Raw genomic sequence first — 12,830 nt, 5'->3', positions numbered from 1 at the left:
ATTCAGATAGATTGCTAGCGTCTTGTGAACGATGTTGTGTTTTAAACAGACCCTGTAAATGTCCTTTAGTTGTAACTGATCTGAATATTAACTCTCAAATATTTCCCAATTCAAAAATAAATATGTTAATGTATAATGTGAAATGTAATTGTCCAAAATATGCAGAAAAAATATTAAGAAATATAGATGATCTGGAAATATTATTGAAAAAATATGAGTGTTGCTGATATTGGAACATTTTCAGATTACAAATATGAGCTGTGATGCATGAATGGAAACAGAGTTGTTTCCTTTGTGTCACAACTGTTCTTCATCACATAATAGTGGTTATGATTCAGAGTGAGAAGTCTTGAGCAGATTTTTGTTGAAATACTGTGGAGGTACTTTCCTGACTGGGCAGCAGAAACTGAGGTATCACTCATCCATCGGACACTGGAAGTCAAGCTGCCGTTTATTCTCAGGAGGTTAAAAAGAGAGCGGGCCCAGCAGGCTAACAGACACTAACATGTCTGGGAACATATGGTACTAAAACACTTACTCCAGTATTATTATGATTACTACTGTCATTATTATTATATTATTATAGCTCAAATTGTGCTTTGCAAGATGTTCTGAATTTGATCAGCTCTTTACCCTTTTTTAAAAAAAATTACGAACCCATTTATATTATTTATGATATAAACGATGCCGTTCAACTTCTCAGGACGCTGTTACCACATGTTAAATATACATGGAGGCCTTGAATGCAGCCCCCACAGTTCAGATGTTATTCTCTTGTAATTTAGCTTTATTTCTTACGCCACGCCTTTATTTCTCTTTCATACTGCCGATTTTCAGAGCTGTGGGATCTGTATTTCATGATTTATTAGGAATATATGTAATTACAACGTTTCAAAATAGGAGGCAAAAATGTTCATACAGCTTGTACACTAACATTTTCCTACAGGGGTTCCTAGTTCCCGTATCACCGAATAAAGAATCATTTACATAAAACATTGTATATTGTAAAATATGGTGGTTCTACTAAAGGTTCAATTTATTAAAACTTTCTTGGAAAAACAGTAGCTCACCTAGTTAGTGATAAAAAGGGCTGCCTAGATTTAATTATGTATTCTATTTTGTGTGTGTCTTTGTGTTGTATATACAATTCTTGCCTCTAATAATAATTGTGTGCCACATTTCATGTCTTTTCTGACCAAACAAATTGCAGAAAAAAACCCAGAAACATCAGATGGGCTTTTGAATGTTTTTATTAAATAAAACAGACTGAACAATCATATATTTTATATATATATATTATATATATGTGTGTGTGTGTATATATATATATATATATGTATATATACACATATATATGCACACAACACACATATACATACTCACACATACACACATTTTGTTCCTTCATAATATACCATTTAAATTTTTCCCCCCGATTTTTATCAAACTGTACAAATCTTAAAGACATTCTTGATTACTTCATATTTTTCACTGTGTTTTTTCATGATGAATAAAAAGACAATCTATTATCATTAATTTGTCCAGCAGGATTTTTTTTAAATTATAATTTTGGAAATAGCATCTATTCATCTTCAACGTAGTCTTGTTTACAACCAAACTATTGCTCCGAGTAATCCAATGCAGACAAGAACAAACATTCGTCATGCATTATTTCTTCCAAAGGTCATTTTTTCCACCTTTCTCTTCGTCTTGTTTCTTCTCTCTGCTGCTGCTGCTGCATGAAGATTCAGACCTCGCCACCACAGCCAGCCTGACAGAGATGCAATCTGAACTTCCTGTCAAGTCACACTGCTTGTGTTTGCTTGTTATTGGTGGGAGGAGAACGGGGTTGGAGGGTGTGTGTGTGTGTGTGTGTGTGTGTGTGTGTGGGGGGGGGGGGGTTCGGGGGTTGGGTGGCACAGGCGGAGAAATAAACAATGCCATCATCAGCATATCGTGACGCTATTCGTTGAGACTGTCGGCTGAAATCTGGGACACAGTTGCATTCATCGTTCAGTGAGCTCTTCCACACAGTTAAACCCACCGACAGCAATGAATGTTGATTGTGACCTTTGTTGTTGTTTGGAGGATTTTTGTTGTTGTTATTGCTGTTGAAGAAAGCAGATTTTTAAGCAGGTTTAGGAGGAGGGATGCACTGCTCTTGCCTGATGGTTGAAGGAGTCGTCAGGCACGTGTGAGACGCCAGGACCCTGCACAACTTTAACTTCTTTTTCTTTCACTTTGCAGAAAGAATGCCAAAGGCCTTCCACAGGGTACAATCAACGGTCGATGGTTTTTACAATTTAGCTCAAACTCACCGACAGCGTTGAATGTTCACTGGGGCGAGCAAAGACCTGATGGTGAGCAGGGACGACAGCCTGCGTAGAGATGTAGAGGGAGCATGTTCTCCATCACCAAGGAGGAAAATGCTGTGCGTTTTAGCATACTTTCATGATGCCATCCTCTTCATTATTGAATCATTTTTTACAAAAAAAAAGCCAAAATAATTAACAGTTTTGTGATCTTACTTCACAAGTGTTAATTATTAAAACTGAGGAACATTATTGGCATGCGTGTCCTCACATTCCTTACACCCGCCGCTCACGGAATCTACCTGAAGATTAGAGCAGCGAAGATTATGGATATGGAGGAACAAAGGCGGTACAAGAAAAAACTTCCTCCACCCTGTGTTACCACCGAGAAAAAAAAAGCAGTAGAACCGGTTTCGCTTGACCTTTAGTCAAACCTCATCATCGCCCTCTCATAGTATCTGCTTTTAACGTTGATGACACACGGCTAATTATGACACCAAAGACGGTATCAGTTGAAGAGAACGCTTTTTTTCACAGAAAGTAGCAATCAGGGGAGGGATGTCATCTCGAAACTACTGAGTCATAGATGGTTTTTAGTAAACAAGCAGCTGGTCGCGATACATGCCACAGTGAAGCACAGAGGCATGGTGACTGTAGAGGCCCAGCTTGACTTCAGGGCTACTAGCAAAGACACCCGGTTTGAAACTGCTGACTCACCTAGATTAATAATCTGTTGTCTCGCTATGATGCAAAACTGTGGCTAAAGAGGGTGTTTTTCTGCATGCATACCAGTAAAAAAAATTTTTTTTTTAAAAACTGTCCGCCATCTTTACAAGAAGGCTTTTTTTCACAGGCAGATTTTTTTTTTGACTCACTGTTACTCATTGTGAAAGAAAAAAAAAAGTTTCTGTAAAGGAGAAGAACAAAATGCCACAAAGCTGCTGAAGCAATAAAGACAATAAATTTGTGACGGTGAGAGGCAACATAAGATCACATGATTAAAAATATTATTGGGACCCTTTAAAAAAAAAAACCTGTGTGATGATGTGGTGTGTAATCTTCATCTCCTGCCATGAAATTTATTTAATACAGATGGCGGTTAAAAAAAAGACACACCTGTCTCACTGTGAGTATTAACATCAGAGGAGTTCTACAGACGTATTTACATGCTTGACAGTGAAGAGCGTGCTGCTGCTCTTCTCTTAGGATCACAAGAGTTGCTCAAACGTTGTCATTTGCTGTCTTAAATAAGAAAGTAAGCCTGCCAGTTTGAAACTCGTGCAAAAAAAAAAAAAAAATCAAAATCCCATCGTCAAAAATAAAAAGAAGAAGAAGAAGAAAAACAGTTTGCAGGCTGCTGACACGTCACCAGGCCGAGCTTGGACCTAAAAGCACAGTCCTTGCTCTAAGGGACATTGCTAACTTGGCTTCGCTCCATTCTCACGAGAAGTGATGTGAATGACAGTGTTGGAATTGACAGAAGTGGATGAGAAGGAATGTTGCTTTATAAGGTCTTCTCTGGCCGCAGGACCGGGGTGACAGGAAGAAAGATCTGGGACATCCAACTTGAGAGAGAAGGGCCTTGAGCTGACAATGTGGCCCTAATCTGAATGACAAGGTCTGCACATCAGCCCTCAAACCAGCCTGGATGGGTGGGGGTGACGGGGGGGGGGGGGGGTAGATGATGAGGGAAGCTAAAGGGGAGAGATGCAGGCGAAGGCAAAGAGAGAAAGAGAGGAATAAGAAGAGACAGAAGAACGAAGGGGGGGGTTGGGTGGGAGCAGGCAAGGGTGTCCTCCCTTCAAGCGCGCTGGCCTTAATGGCACGGACAGCTCTGACATTTAACCACTGAATCATTTTTAGATAAGTGGATGTGGTGGTTTGTGGGGGGAAAGAGTAGTGAGTTGTAAAATTTTCATGATGTGTTTTTCGTTCTAAATTAAGGGCTTCGAAAAAAAAAGAGGACAATAAAATACAGATAGGGAAATAAGCTAATCACAGAAGACGGGTGATCCGCCTCATGAGTGAAGTGAGGCCTGTTCAAGGACAAGGCTGGACGGACGAGGGGAGAGAAGCTGGTCTGTGACTTGCAAATTTTACAAAAAAAAAAAAGAAAAGAAAAAAAATCGGTGGAGGAGATGTTTAGCGGCTACTGTTGAGGTCTCTCCAGCAAAACACCAGTGGAGGGATCGCTGTGGCAGTCGTGCAGGATGCCACTGATGAGAAACACATGCCGAACAGACTGTGCATGAGAGAAAGATATAAAAAAGAAAAAAAACAAACAAACACAAAGCCAAAGCCGCGCAGAGGAGCGCTAACAATAGCAAACTAGCCCAACAAGTTTTAGTAATAGATACTGTCACAATTATTCTTGAGGATGCTGTCAAAACACCTATGTGGAAGACAGACAAATAACCCTAGGGTCATCGAATGACTCCCGACCTAACAAAAGAGCCATCTGTAGTCAATTTCATAATAGCGTGTGAACGTGCTGCTCTATTTTAATATCAAAGGATAACCTTTCATCAAGTCAGTTAAGCACATGAGGAGGCATTTCAGGACCGGGACCCTGCTACTTTTAGTCCACACAGAATTAATATTCCTCACCTGCTCTTTATCATCCTGAATATTTCTAGCAAACTTTCTTTAAACCTAACTTTAGTTTTGTTTTTTTTTGCAGATGCTTGATCGTGTAGAAAATCCTAGGGAATAAAAATGCATTTGAGTTACTTTATCCCATTTATTTTACCTTGTTAATGAGAAAACGTCAAAAGAACAGGAAAAAGGACATTTCTTGATATTAAAGCTGTGACTACGGTTGGAAAATGAAGAAATCAGTTGAAATGCAGGAGTTAGAAAACTCTAAACTAACTGAAAATGAATCATATTCAGAACGGGCAGACATTAGCCTACTGGCGCTTTCATGCCCGGGCCATAATTAAAACTGCAAGCAGGGACGAGTGGTTTTTCAAACCCCTGCACGTGTCGGTGTGCGCGTTGGCACTGTGGAGCGAGAGGGCGGGGAAACCACGGAGCAGAAAAATTCGCACACTGTGTTACAAATATCACCGATCAAATCCACTAGGTGGAGATGGAGAACACTTACATGACGTCTGTGTTTTGGTAAACCATGTGAGGACAACACGCTGTCATTTCCATGTAAATCACATGATGTTCATCACATGGGGCTTACTTCCTGGAACCAGGCGCCATGCGTTCTCATAAAATCTAAGAGGGACCTGGTGGACCTACTGGGAGGAGTACGTCAAAGTCAATGCTTCTGACACTTCCTGCTAACAAAACAGAAAACCGCCATCGAAAACCTGAACTCCATGGCGTAGGAAGGTCATTATAAGGATGGTGAAATAGTGCCAGTGAGTCATCAGGTCATTTTGGTAGAAATATTGAGTTCTTTGCAAATTAAGAGCGCTCTATGTGGCAAAATACTTAAAAAATTGTCACATCTGTTTTATTTGTACTAACAGGAGGAAAAATAGCAAAGAAAGGCTGACCATATATGACATAACAAGACGACCAAAATCAGTTTTAGTTCCAGCTTTTAAGATCATGTTTGCACTTAACCATCAAGTGGAAACCCCAGTTAGCGTCTGGGTCTCACCACCAGTCTGAGGGAGGAAATTCCTGGCAAGGGTGCTGTGAGTTGTTGTTTTGTGCCTGCAGGTACAGACCGGCTTCGTCTGTCTGCAGATATCATACCACGACGTGATCTGTTTAGTTGACTGACTTAATGCTCACCTGCTCATGCCCTTTTGTGTCTGTGTCTGTCTGTGTGTTTGTGTGTGTGTGTGTGTGTATGAATGTGTGTTGAGTCCTTCCATCTCTTCACAGCTGGAAAGGCATCTGTCTCTTTAACTTCTGCCCTGCGATTACAGAAACACAGACAATGTTAGATGGAATTCTACTGCACACACACAAGAAATAATTTCACATTTAAAACAGTTAATCCAACACACACACACACACACACACACGCACACGCACACACACACCATGAGTGACAAACTGGATTGAAATGCATGGTATCAATGACAGTAATTTGGGGGATGCAAGTGTGGAAGGCATGATTGTGCTTGTACTGAGACATGAAACCTTGTGTCACTGCAAAAAAAAAAAAAAAAAAATCCTAGCAGCAGTAAATTTAAAACTGTCTTTCTATAAAAGTAATTGATTTTGTGCACAGGTCAATAATGAGAGCAATATTCCTGTGAGGTTGTAACGACCATACAAGCTTTTGGCTGCATGGCGTGTCGAAAGCTTCACATCAGATTTGATTTTTTTTTTTTTTTTTGTCATTTCGTCTTCAGTTTGTCACAGCACTGAAGGATCCAGGCTGACGTGAACAACCACGCACAGAAACCCCAGACAGACACACTTGAGTAGGAGTCCAGCTGGAGGTGGTCTCCTGCCAAACCTGCAGGCAGGCTGACTCGATTCATATTCATCACACACAAGTTGATTTGAACTGACAGGACACACACACGCGCACACGCGCCAGACACACACATGTGCCAGACACATGCGCACGTGCGCACGCACACACACGCACAGCTGAGAAAAAAAAATCTACTGGTGAGTAAATCAATATTTCAAGGGCAACCTGCTATCCAGAATCTATTTTGCCTCCTCTGCTGCATTATTCGATCTTTGACATATTTTTCGATGAGACTTGAGGTAGTACAGCTGCTGGCTGTGAGGAGCTAGCACATCACACCTGTGCCAGCCTCTTTAATTTGCTTTAGGATCGATTTCATTGATTACGTCCTAATAGCCTCACTCTGGATTATATTCTAAGACACTTTAATCCCGTATGAGCATTTTGTCTTTGTCCAGGCTGAAAGGGGACAAAGTCTTCGCCGTCGGGGTGAGAGGGGAGGAGGGTTAAGTCTTTTTATAACACACTTTTATTGGAGAGCACGACCTGCTTCTTCCTGAGCTGCTTTGTTCTTTTTCAATTTCAAGCTTCCGTGTCAAATTTTGCGAATATTTTACTCTTTAATTTTAAATCTAAATACGTTTGTTTCAAATCTCATAGCAATGTGTTTTGAATGACACAAGTTCACTCTTATCGTCATCATTGTTATCATTTTTATGATTTCCAGCCATTATTCCAGACGTACAATAAAAAGCAGAGCTATTGAGAGAAAAGAAAAATATGCAAGCGGGAGTCAGCCACAAGAAGATGTAGACGCGCAGCAGTGAATAATGTCACGAGAGAGAAAAAGAGAGAGGTGAATAATAGCCAATAGTCTCGGAGCGCGTCAAGAGCAAGAGGGATGGAGGAAGAGTGTCTCTCTCTCACTCTCTCTTTATCTCCCTCACTCTCTCACACGCACAAAACGCAGAGAGAGAGAGAGAGAGAGAGAGAGAGAGAGAGAGAGAGAGAGAGAGACAGAGAGACAGAGAGAAAGAGAGAGACTCCGCGGGGCGCTAAATAATAACCTTCCTTGTCATTACCATCGCCCAGCCAAACCACTCTCCACCTCCCTCGGTCTTCGGCACAATCCTTGCCCTATCGTTTACAGCGTGCTGTTAAATGGGAACATCAATAGACACATCCATTAGCAGAGCTAGTCTCTTCCTCTCTGATGCTCAAGTGCTTTAATAACTGGCAGTCACGCTTTCCTTCCGCAGCTCTCCAGACTGTTAACCAAGCTACCCCGCTCAGGCAGAACTGGGCCTGATGAAGTATGTCATTGCAGCTGGTTGGTGACACAACCGGTGCCGCCGCTGTGAGGGCGGCGCCATCGGTTAACATGCTGACTCCCGATTGAAGTGCTAAATTTTCTCCTTCTTTAAAAATTAGTTAATCGTTTATTTTGCTCGTGTCTCAGTCGCTCGCCCTATTTAGGCAGATTCCCTGTTTATCGTGACCTATTTTAAAAGAATTCCATTTTCTTTTCTTACAACGGCTGCTAATGATGTCAGACAATTTTGGATGGATTACAAAAAAAACAACAACATAACAAGCGATGTTGATGTGCACAGGAAAGAGCGCAGTCTGAGTTATGTCCTTCAGAGACAGCAGTCAATAAATGTATATGCATTTATGTTATGGTTATGGGACATTTTGGCCGTTAGACCACATTCAAAGCCGTAAGAGCGCTGTTAACACTTGTTCTGTTATCGTATATAATTCCACACACAGACACACACACACAGAGGCCTCTGAGTGTGTGTAGCGTTCTTGTGTTCCTCTGGTTCAGTGTGACATTTGGGAGAGTATTGTTAGAAAAGTTCTGATAGCGGTGCCTTTATTGACACCTTGACCTGAATAACGGTCCCTAAATGACACTTTTTCAAAACTAATTAATATCAATTAAAAATAATTGTTAAATTACAAAAGTCACATCGTGCTGGGTTTAGTGAGCAGCATCTTCAAATTTTCTCATAGTCAAAAAAAAAATCATTCATTAGATAAAATTAAAAACCAAATTTCTAAAATGTTTCACTTAATTTATCTGTTTCAATCTTTATTTTTATGTTCCACTTCTTTAGGTTTATGTTTTTGCATGTTGGGAATTTCACACTCACAGCTGTGCAAAATAAAAGTTATATTTCAACATAATCGATTCAGTCGGCGCCACGAAAGTATCAAAGTTGAGTCCTGATGATAACTGTGGAAAGACTTTTGTGTTGTTCAACTTGGAGGTCATGAACACACACACACACACACACACACACACACACACACACACACACACACACACACAAACACACACACACACACACTTCCCCTTCACATATTCTAATAGGAAAAATTGCATCATCCTAAATATGATTCGGAAAGGCCAACAAATAGGAAAAAATATCAATACAACAGGGCCAATCTTATTTAGGACTGAATTAATGTGTTATTAACCTCATTCTGAACCTTAGTCCTTGTAACTTAAATTTCAAATTAGTGCTGGCAGCTGTTTGACAAATTAACATTAAAATATACCCCCCCCACCCTGCTCCAGCCCCACGACTGAAAGCATCTGAAACAGTAGCAGAATGCAAAAAAGATAAAGAGGGCAAAAGGAGCGTGGGAGGGAGGGAAAGGTTTGAGACACACACACACACACACACACACACTGTAATTTCAGCATACACGTATTTTGGGGGGGCTGCTGGGAAGTTTGGGAGGGGCACTAGTGGGTTGGGGGATGGATACAGGGGTTGTGGGTTATGTGGTGCAGCTGTTAAACTTGAGTTGTGGAGATTGGTCTGGTTTGACTGCTCAAAATAGAAAAAAATGCAGGGAAGCAGGCGTTGCAGGCACACACACACACACACACACACACACACACACACACACACACACACACACACACACACAAACACACAATGTTCTTAAAGAGCCATGTAAAAAAGACTATTTCATATGAATCCCTGAAGGAGGAAATGTTTTTTCTGATCTTGTGTATTTGGTTAATGAATTCAATTCTTTTAATTTCTCATTTCTTCAGTCATCAAATCAAGTTATCCATCAAACAGCACTGCATAATGAGTTTGTTTTCTCACATTCACTGTGTTATTCTCCTCCTGACTCAGTGGTCGCTTACCATAAAAGGACGTGTGTGTGCGTGCGTCCGTGTGTGTGTGTGTGTGTGTGTGTATGTGGTGGCGGTGGTGGTAGGCCACAGGGAGACTCCAGGTGCTGTTGTACCTCCTTCACGTCTGGACCTGGGTCAGAAAACAAACACAGGAAAAAGCAGGATAAATTCAGGTGTTTGGTTATACACGTTATTAAAATGTCAGACAGTGCACACTGTGTGTATGCCCACACACACGGATGCATGAATCAGAAACAAGGATGGAAGCGCGCGTGCACACACACACACACACACACACACACACACACACACACACACACACACACACACACACACACACACACACACACACACACACAATCTTTGACTGCAGTAGATTCATATAGTGTAATTCATAACCACTGAATTTACAAATATGCAGAGGTTTTAAATAATTCCATTAAATTATTCAACGGCACTGACTGATGTAACAGTATTTGCTGCAATAACTCTGCACTTCATCTCCTCTAAAGACACCACGCACCGTTTTATAGGTTCAAGAAGCCTACTTGCAAGCCCTTTCCTATAAACACTTTGGGTGGTCTTGAAAAACAATGACAAGGCACCATAGTATGTCTACATTAACATGTGATTCTTCTTCTTTTATTTTAAGTTGGACGTAGGAGAAGAAAAACAAATGTGAGGTGAAGCAAGCGCCGCCATAAACACATGGAATCAGCCTTTGAAGCCTTATGCGATCAGTAAAATCAGATCTTGATAAAACATGCGCGCTTCTGCCGTTATCATGACTCCTAAATGAAACTGATGATGGTACCCTAAACACAATAACTATTTTAGGATCATTGTAGCTCCAACTGTAAATATATCATGAAGAAGTAGGCGTCAGTCATGCCCGAAAGCAGGAAGAGACTGGCAGTGATGTGCACTGACAGAATGAGTTATCAAAAGGAATTTCTGAGTGTAACATCTTAAGTTGACCAGATGGAGAGGGAGAGAGAAAAAATCAAATCAGTAAAACCTGGAAATGCAGCAGAACCCACTGACTTTAGACTTCCCGGTATCTCACTGAACTCTCCCTAATTTACTTTCTTTGAAAACAACATATTGGCTACAAAAAGAGAATACAACAAACTTAAATATTTTTCATTAATTTTCAAAAGCATGTCAGGAGAAAAATATTGTGAGATACGATGGAAAGATCTCGTCCTTTCATGTGTAGAAAGCCCGTCAGGCATTCACCACATTAAATGTCAGTATAAACAACTTGTTTAGCGAGACCGACAATCCAAAACTCAAACAAGGAATCAGAGAAATAGTCACACTTTGGTGGCTGCAATTAATCACTGATGCCATGTTTCAAACAGATCATATAAGAAGTGAAGTAAATACGGTGGAGTTGCATTACGAGTTTAAAAAAACGGCAGCTGCTAGCATGTTGTTACACGTGACTACACAGTATTTTGCATTATCAAGAAAACAGAAGAAATATGAAGCTAGCAGTGGTGAGGGGCAGTGTAGTTTGTTTATAGCATCACACTAGCATTTTCCGATTAACGATTGCTTCAAAAATCAAAGAAACGGCCTCATTTTTGAGTGTTTATCTTGTGAAACAAATACCTCATACATTTTTGCTTCCTGTTGAGAGTATTTTAGCAGTAATCTCACACCCAAGGTAAAATATCCCATCAAGTGAACCCGTGATGATGCTAACTTCTGTGCTAGCCTAAAAAAAGAAAAAAAAAATCCATCATCCCTGCACGATTCTATTTGCAAACCAAGCATTTCTATCAGGACTTTGATAGAGTTTGAAAATAGGGACCTGACCCATTTGTACCCTTCTTGGCCTTTGGCAGTAACTTTACTACAGTCACTTTATCTACCGGTACATGCACTAAAATATTCTTGTGTATTCCAATATTTTTATATTTATATCATTACTGAAGTGCTTTAATCAGGCTATGGAGTCCTACTGGACTGGTACAAGAGTCTCCCTGCTTGACAACACACAGCTTCAAATGAGTGTTGCCAACCCTGCTTGACGTACAGTGTTTTGCATAATTTGGAAGAAAACACTGAATAAATCACGGTAGCAACACGAGAGGTCCCATTCTTGAGGGGAAAGTCTGACATAAATGGAAAGAGTGTAATATGAGTATATAACAGGAATACAAGTGGAATATTCTGCAGGTGACTCATATAAACCCCTAAATTGAAATAGAGGGTTATCTAAAAGAAGGTGGGTAGTTCCATTATTGTAGTCCATGTACTGTAAACGTAGTCCTTGTTATACTTGACGTGCTTTGTTCTTTCATCGCCTGCTAACTAGCAATAAATAGTGTGTGTGTGTGTGTGTGTGTGTGTGTGTGTGTGCATGCTCTAAAAGCTCGGGGGCTAATTTGTGGTCGATAAACACATTAAAGTTCCTGAGGGAAATACATATTGATAAATATATTTTAAGCCCCTTTAGCAATATTAAAAGATTTCTTTGAGGACAATCTTATTGAAGTTCTGAGAAATCCCTCGAGGTGCTTTACCAACTTTGGTTCAAGAACCATTTGGTCATAGTTAGAGGTGGTGAGATGGAGTGCTTCTTTCAAAAATATATCTACATGTGATACGTTAAGTGCTTCTATGTATGTCCTTTGCTGCTCCATTTATAGTTTGCGTGCGCTCCATACTCCTGATCTTAAAGCAGGCGCTGAGTCCAACTTCAAGGGATCTTTATATGCTCATATCAGTTCCCTTTTCTTTTAAGTTACTCGTAGTGAGTCACATATATTACGTAAAGCGGTGTAAACAACACTCTCGTGAAACAAAATGGACCTGAAAACTCTTAGAAGTTATATTTACAATCTGAAAACCTCCTTGCCAAAAAGAAAACACACACACACAAATCTGTCCAAAAAAAGGTTGTTGAAAGTTGGCAGGCTAAAATAGACTTGCCGGTGAAATATATTTCTTC

The 12,830-nt window shown here is 40.4% G+C and overlaps 1 long non-coding RNA gene across 2 annotated transcripts in view; it reads right to left on the bottom strand.

The window, feature by feature from the left end:
* Nucleotides 1–1,363: 1,363 nt before the first annotated feature.
* Nucleotides 1,364–12,830, bottom strand: part of LOC147249696 (uncharacterized) — a 34,121-nt gene continuing 22,654 nt past the window's right edge. Inside the window, exons 3-4 of one of the 2 annotated variants that reach the window (XR_015119328.1) lie at nucleotides 9,878–9,998; nucleotides 1,364–6,193 (exon numbers count right to left, since the gene is read on the bottom strand). This is a non-coding gene — a long non-coding RNA (uncharacterized LOC147249696). Of the gene's footprint in view, nucleotides 9,999–12,830 lie in introns of both variants that reach the window. The other variant, XR_015119327.1, reaches the window with a different exon arrangement.

The sequence above is a fragment of the Aulostomus chinensis genome, chromosome 14, assembly GCF_037954235.1.
Source record: "Aulostomus chinensis isolate RoL2024-O1b breed Wild chromosome 14, RoL_Achi_v1.0, whole genome shotgun sequence".
Lineage (NCBI taxonomy): Eukaryota > Metazoa > Chordata > Actinopteri > Syngnathiformes > Aulostomidae > Aulostomus > Aulostomus chinensis.
This window is presented reverse-complemented; position numbering and strand designations above follow the sequence as displayed.